The sequence below is a fragment of the Patagioenas fasciata genome, chromosome W (genome assembly GCF_037038585.1).
Source record: "Patagioenas fasciata isolate bPatFas1 chromosome W, bPatFas1.hap1, whole genome shotgun sequence".
Classification (NCBI taxonomy): Eukaryota; Metazoa; Chordata; class Aves; order Columbiformes; family Columbidae; genus Patagioenas; species Patagioenas fasciata.
The window spans coordinates 69888229-69894750 of NC_092559.1; the positions used below are offsets into that span (position 1 = coordinate 69888229).

The 6522-nt window shown below is 42.6% G+C and overlaps 2 pseudogenes; both read right to left on the reverse strand.

Annotated features, from left to right (window-relative positions):
- Positions 1-3071, reverse strand: part of LOC136114478 (recQ-mediated genome instability protein 1-like) — a 4776-nt pseudogene extending 1705 nt beyond the window's left edge.
- Positions 3072-3238: 167 nt separating this feature from the next.
- On the reverse strand, positions 3239-4010 carry LOC136114482 (recQ-mediated genome instability protein 1-like; annotated as a pseudogene).
- Between the last annotated feature and the right edge of the window lie 2512 nt (positions 4011-6522).

The window sequence follows — 6522 nt, forward strand, 5'->3', positions numbered from 1 at the left end:
ATTTGCCACTCTGTTGAGAGGATGAAAGAACTGGGTTTGTTCAGCCATAAGAGAAGTCTAAAAAGCAGAAACAGGTCAGATTCTAACAGGAACACATTGCAATTTGCCCCATTAGATAACACTATGTGAACAGGGAAAAAATCCTCAAGGACACACATATATTTATATGAGAAGCAGAGTTGTAGAAAACTTCTGCCTCTTATGTTGGATTAAAAAAGAGTTGCAATTGCAGGCTGCCCTTAATCTTCAGTTTGCTGTCATTATTCCTAGCACTCTTTTCCTTCTAGGACAATAATGAATAGAATTGGATTAGAAATTAGAAGTAGTATTTACTTTTAAGTCCTTTTTGCCCTTCCCTCCCAGGTAAATACATTTAAGTTTGCTTGACACCAGAAAACTCAAAAACACTGTACTGTAAATCACTCTACCTACAAAGAATAGCTTCAAGTTATTAAGATTTTATTCTAAACAGAAATGCTTGAGATTATTATAGCAAGTGAAGGGGAAATTCAAATTGTAACTGCTCAGCAGTGGTAATTTGTGACAGAGGAATGATCTAACATAGAGGGCAAGAACTGCAGAAGGGGTTGAACTGTCTGGAAGCAGGAATGCCAGAGACATAATGACTCCCTGTAAGGGAGTGAAGTTTCCCTTGGTGATGAGATAAGAAACAGCCATAGCAGTGTCTTGCAGCCATCCTGGAATGCAAGTGTTCAGGGGCCACCTATGGGCAGCAGAGCTGGGCCTGGGGATGGAATCAAGGCCAGGCTGAGACGCCTCATGCAACTTCTCATGGGATCGGTGCTGGTGCAAGTGTATATAAAGAATCAGCTTGTGATACATGTTCGCAGACTCCTCGTAGAACCGCTTATGGCAGTAGGACTCCGCCCAATGCAGTGTTCATTAATTTTGTCCTTTATATTTAAGCACAAATGTGGTTTTAATTCACCTCAAGGGGTACAATAAAAATTCCCACACAAAAGATATTAAGAAATAGGGTTTTATATTTTGTCCTAAATGCTATATTTAATGTTATATCTAATAGTGCTCCATACTCAACTTCTGTGAAAAGTCTCCTTCTGATATGACCTTGACTGTACCAATACAGCACACCCTTTAGGAAATAATTTATCCTTTCATATTCCTAAACGGTACTTTAAGATGATATTATGACAACTAGCTGTTACTTCCTTAGGATGCTACCTTCATTCAACAAGAAAGAAGTTGCTGGGTTATAAACACATGTATCACAGTGGCCAAATTGGTATCTGGAAGGATTAGGCTAATTCTCAAGCTGGTTTGGCCAGCCTAGTTTATTTGGAATCCTACCACATCTTTGGTCTAGCCACTGCCTTATTTTACAATTTGAGAGTGAATACATTTAACAATAAGTCTTTAATAATACTAATAGATCTTGGGCTGTCCATTCTTCTGAGTTGGAGGACCATGACTGCGGGAACAGTGACCTTTTATTTGTCACACTGAAATTGTAAGGGACCAGCTGTACCAGATGTATTCATAAGTCCATGGGGCCTGATGAGATTCACCCCAGAGTACTGAAGGAGCTAGTGGATGTTACAGCAGGACCCCCACCAAAGGTGTTGAGCATATGGGGAGGTCCCTGCTGGAAGCTCACCAGTGTTAGTCCGATTTACAAGAAAGGCATGAAGGAAGATCCAGGAAACTACAGACCTGTTAGTCTAACCTCAGTACCCAGAAAAATTATGGAGAAGGTCATACTGGGTGCTACTGAAAGACGTTTAAAGGACAATGCAATCATCGGGCACAGTCAATACGGGTTCACAAATGGAAAGTCCTGTCTAATTTAATTTCCTTCTACAATAAGGTCACCCACCTAGTGGATGAAGGAAAGGAGGGGGATGTAGTTTTTCCGGATTTTAGGAAGGTTGGACCAGATGATCCTTGTGGTCCCTTCCAACCTGCTATGATTCTATGAAAGTGATACATGAATATTTTAAATCAAGCCAAAAAAAACAAAAAAATCAAAAGTTTAATTCGATATTATTACCATAAGAAACAAACAGGTAAAGCCCTGCCTGCTAAGACATCTCTCACTTTTCCACTATTGTTCCTGAGAGAGAAAACATACCACTTAATTTAAAAATTTAATTTTCAACAGTCCTTCAGAGGAAATCTTGACTTAAACATTTCCTAATATATAATCTACAAGTTTGTACACATTATTTATTTAAACAATTCTTCAATTGTTCTTGATGCTTTGCATCCACATCCTGCAGAACTAATACAGTGCCTTTAGACTGAAAAAAAAAAAAAAAAAAGGATTAAATTCTGTAGTCATCAAACAGACTCTAAACCATCCTTAAGCTTTGGATGTGAAATGGGATATTTTTCCACATATTTATTTCAGGCACTGAAAACCCAATCAAACTTGTTAGAATATCATCAGCAAAATCTACTTTGAGATAAGCTGAACCATCAGAATTTTTTTTTCTTTATACCCCTGGACATCTAACTTTCAGAATTGGCTTTTTTGCAAGGAGAACAGAAATATCGGTGAAAGGTGGAAAAATTAAATCAAGATCACATGCCTCTACTGCTCTACAAGGAAAGGATTGCATATTGTTCTCTGGCTGATCTGCTTTTGAATCAGTTTTCAAAAAACATACTGGTTCATTGTTAGCAGCTTGCTGTCAGAAGTGTGTTGGAATTTATGTCCACTCTCAACTAGGTCTATATCATTCTACCTTTCTTTGGTAGTATTTTCCAAAGAGAAATCTGCAGAACTCTAAGTCTGATGTACGGTATTATGCTGTGAAAAGTTACTTGTACTATTTTCATCTCCAGCAGATATTGTTCTTTCAGAAGTCTTTTGCTTGCGGGTAGCTTTTACAGGCTTCTCTCATATATTTTTCATAAGTGCCATTCAAAGATGAATCACATGAACTTCTGGATGTATGTAGAAGCCTCTCAGTAATTAAATCTATGTTTCTCTTCATGACAACTGACAGCACTTCTTCTATCTCTCTTTGGATCTCTTCTTCCAGAAGAAAGCAATCTTCCAAAGGAAAGTAATTTAAAAAATCCTTCATCGTTACACAGGAGGTGAAATTTGTTCATCTGAATGAGGCAAAGGATTTCCAAATTCTTATTACAAAACATTTTCATCATGTGCAGTTAGCAAACCTGAGGCTGTACTGAAATTGTCACTTCTACTGCAGTATCTGCTTTCTGAAGGTGTTACATTATTTAAAACAAATTAATTGTTTTCATCAAGACTAGCTAAAAGATCTTCATTTGAAGGGCCTAGAATTTGCCCTAATTCATCTACAGGCCTTGGAACAATTTGTTCATGATCAGTTTGTCCAACAGGGTTAAGGTTCTCATCTTCCCCGATTAATCCAGCAAGGACTTTTTCCTGAGTATATTCCACTATAAGAATCTCCACCTCATCCAGTTCACCAAGAATCTAACATTTTCTGGTTTAAGAAGGACTCCAAGACAACATGCAAGATTCCCTTGTACAGTGCTTTTTCTTCCAGGAGGATGATTACTATGGAGAACAGGGACTGGTTGATATTCCATGCCCTGAATTTGATCTATCCCATCAATTAGTTGCAGTATCAGCATTTGAGTACACTTTGCTTCCTGGGATTCTTGTGATGCTCAAGTGTTGGCTGCTACTTCTTCATTTACAGTATTTTTTCCTCTGAGCTTCTGCAACTGTGAACATGCTAGTTTGACTAACATAAACCAGTGAATCAATCTGTATGGAGTAGAAGCCAGACAACTCTCTTTTGGGAGCATCTAAAATGCAATCAGGCAAAAAGGGATATTCCAAATCTCTTAGATCTGGTAAGAATCCATTGCTCAAATATCTGTCTGTTAATCTTAGCTTGGCTTAAGTTACTACTGCTATTTTTTTCACAGATAAAATTAATACAGGCTTCCAGCCATATCAAAGGAATTTCAACATGCTACATAGATGAAAGGCAAGTTTCCATTCTTGCTGCAATGTTAGATGCAGACATTTTCTTTTAAGTTAAAAGAAAAAAAAAGTGAGTTCTCTAGAACAAAACCCAGAAAGATGTTTTTATTCTTCTGACAATAGCTAAAGTTATGATGTCTCTCACTTGCACTGTATAGAAATTTGCTTTCAATTCAAAGTTCAGCTATTCTAAGTGTGACAATGTAGAAGCAATTACATTTAAAAACACTCCCACTGATGCTAAAAGTAAACATGCAGTTCCAATAATTAAACAAGTTACCTTCAACCAGCATAAACAGTTTATACAGTTTATTCATCACAGTATCAGGAAAGTACTGAGACTTCTACAAGCAACCCTTCTTGGTGGCTTTATCTTTTCATGTTGATTTAATTGGAAGTATACACCTGAAATCCTTTTGCTGTGGATGGAAACATATAATAATTAGAAGAAGAAAGGTTCTCTTCCAACTGTTTTTTGTTTGTTTTATTCCTATCAGTGCTGCTGTTCACACCCGGTCTACTTTAAAAATTGACCCAAGAAGTTATTCTCCCATCTCATTAGCACAGTTAAGAACACAAGTGAGAAGCCCCATTTATAATACAAACAAGCTGGGATCTGCAAGTATTTGTACCACAGGAGCAATTTTTACACTTCAACACAATGAAAGCTTTGGAACTGACAACAGAAGGCTAGCCTGAAACATCAATGTTATCTAGAGACCCAGTTCACCGGGGTTTGGCTGCAATAGTACCAAGTTTTGGTGGTCATTGACTCAAGAATATCGGTAGCTAATAAGCTCTAACTTGTTAGTTTTAGAAGTAGCTATGCATGTTTAAGTTGTATAACTGTATTGGAACCTGTTTATCCCCTTAAGGGTGGAGTGACCAAGGAGCTCAACCTCCCTACAGAATTATACCAAAGAAAAAGAATCGTTAAGAAACACAAGGCTTGTCTTCTGACATTATAACCTGCAGCTAAGAAAAAAAATACCCTGCCTTAAAGTTCTCTCCAAAACTCCTCCACTTAACTGTACAGTTGCTTAAGGGAAATAGCCCATTTGTTCACTCATCAACGTGTCTAATCCCATGGGCCTCTTGTAAGGTAAGGATCAGTATGTCACGCCATTTCCGATAACTTTCTCATCTCAGCCGTGAAGTCCTTAGGCAGCCTGTCGCGCGCTTGGCGCTGCTACCCGGTGCCCAGGCCCCCGGGGCAGTGAGCCAACTACCACCCCGCATCCCTGCTGGCACCAACGAGCTGCAGTGAACAGCCATGGACGCTGAGGTGAGATAGCCCGCCTGACCACACAGTCAAATAGGAGATGGGACACATACCTCCCTACTCCTCAAACAAGCTGACTCTAAACCCCTTCCCCCGCACCCCACCCTTAGCCAAGCTACCCCGCACTTAACCGGGGTAGGGGTGGTGCCTAACGAGCGGGCAGAATCAGCAGGGCAGCCCACCTCCCAAGTTGCGGGTGGGAAGGAAAAAGAGAATACATCTGCTCTCTGTGCACAGCCCCCCAAAACCCCGCGCAACCCAACAGCCAATAGAAAGGATGGAGCCACGCGCGCCTTTAAGCATCGCAAGAACTCTTCCCCGCCCCCTCCGGTGCTAGAGGACAAGCACACGGCGGAGTTTTCGTAGACGCCATTTTTTCCCCCCCCAAAAACTGAGGCCGCCCTCCACTGTCTCCACTTTTATTGCCAGTCTTCTCGTAACTCCTGTCAGGCAGGTAAAACAAACAACCTAGGCACACTACAACGATGCAGGGTGGATCGCGCTCTTCTCGTGACACCGGCTTGTCTCGCTGTAGTTTACACGGAGGGCGGGGCGAACAAGAGGCCATCCCTACCCTGACGGGCAGCTGCCTTACCCAACGGGGCTTCTGTGGGTCCCCACGTGGGGGAGGAGAGGAGTCGCTTGGCGGTGCTGGTGGACGTGTGTGTTAGTGGTGGGATCTGCTTTACTCTCTCGTACGTCGTGGGTGTAGGTAAGCGCGGCTTGCGCGCGTAGCTGATAAAGGTGAGGAGGTGTTGCGCTCGTGCTAGGGAGGGGTAGGCAGGCCTTATGAAAGTGGAGCTGTTAATCGCGCCCCTCTCGATGTTGCTGTGTGACACAGTAACGCGGGAGGCCTGAGTCGCTGCCGGGCCCTACGATTTTAGTGGGCTCCCGCAGGGACAGCGCTCTTCCTCGCTGTCGGGGCGGCGGAATTGAGTAGGTCCGGGTACCGCTGCGTGGAGGAGGGGGCCGGGAGAGACTCCTCCTTAGCTAATGTGGAGTGGCTTGGAGCAACCTGCGGGCCCAAGGGGCTCTATCTGTTCTAAGGGAAGGGCAAAAAGGATGATTTGTGTCTCTGCCGGCAGTCGTCGCGCCTCGGCGACCTTAGTGCGGGCACGGCGGCCCAACCGGTGCGACTCCCGGAGTGGTGATCTGGGGGAGACTAGCTGCAGTAGCGGGTGCGCACTAAGACTGGGGGAAGCGGCCGCCGCCGCTTTCTTGCGCCTATCCTGGAGAAGTGTGTATAGATAGGGCGAGTTTTGGGGAATTATGG